Below are 626 nucleotides of genomic sequence, written 5' to 3'. Positions count from 1 at the left end.
GGCCAGGCCGGGAACGCGCCGCCCCGGAAGCGTCCGCCTGGGGGCCAGAGGCCCCTTTGTTCTCGGGCTGGCGGGACCCATGGCTGCAGGAGGCCGAGCCCCTGACTGACCGCGTGGAGATGCCCAGCGGGCACGAACGAGCGTGGAGGGAAGAAGCTGCGGTGGCTTCCCGCGTCCCCTGAGGTTGGGGGCCGGGGCTCCCCGGTACCGCGTGTTCCCCGGGAGATCCACGTGTCTGTGCAGCGACACGCCCCACATGGACCTAGCGCGAGGCTTCCATTCCTTACCGCCTAAAGGACAGGGAGGCCCTGAGCTCGTGCAATGTCCCTCAGGAAGCTATCGGCCAAGGAGGGGCGGGGGACAGGTCTGGGACCAGGAGCAGGGACGCCTCTGGTGCCCGGTCCGCCCTTCCGTGCTGGGAAACCCCAGCTGGCCGGTCACTGCCCTCCTCCCACTCCCGCTCCCGCAGCCGGCTTTGCCGTGGGCGTCGGGGACAGTCAGCGCCCGCAGAGCCACTGGCCCAGGTCAAGGATGGGAAGGGCCAGTGGGCGAGGTGAAGGGCAGCAAGCTGGAGCGGGGCATGTGGGGACAAGTGTTGGAAAACGAGGCTGGAGAGGCAGCGAGGG

The sequence above is a fragment of the Pteropus vampyrus genome, unplaced genomic scaffold (assembly GCF_000151845.1).
Source record: "Pteropus vampyrus isolate Shadow unplaced genomic scaffold, Pvam_2.0 Scaffold124, whole genome shotgun sequence".
NCBI classification, from domain to species: domain Eukaryota; kingdom Metazoa; phylum Chordata; class Mammalia; order Chiroptera; family Pteropodidae; genus Pteropus; species Pteropus vampyrus.
This window is presented reverse-complemented; position numbering follows the sequence as displayed.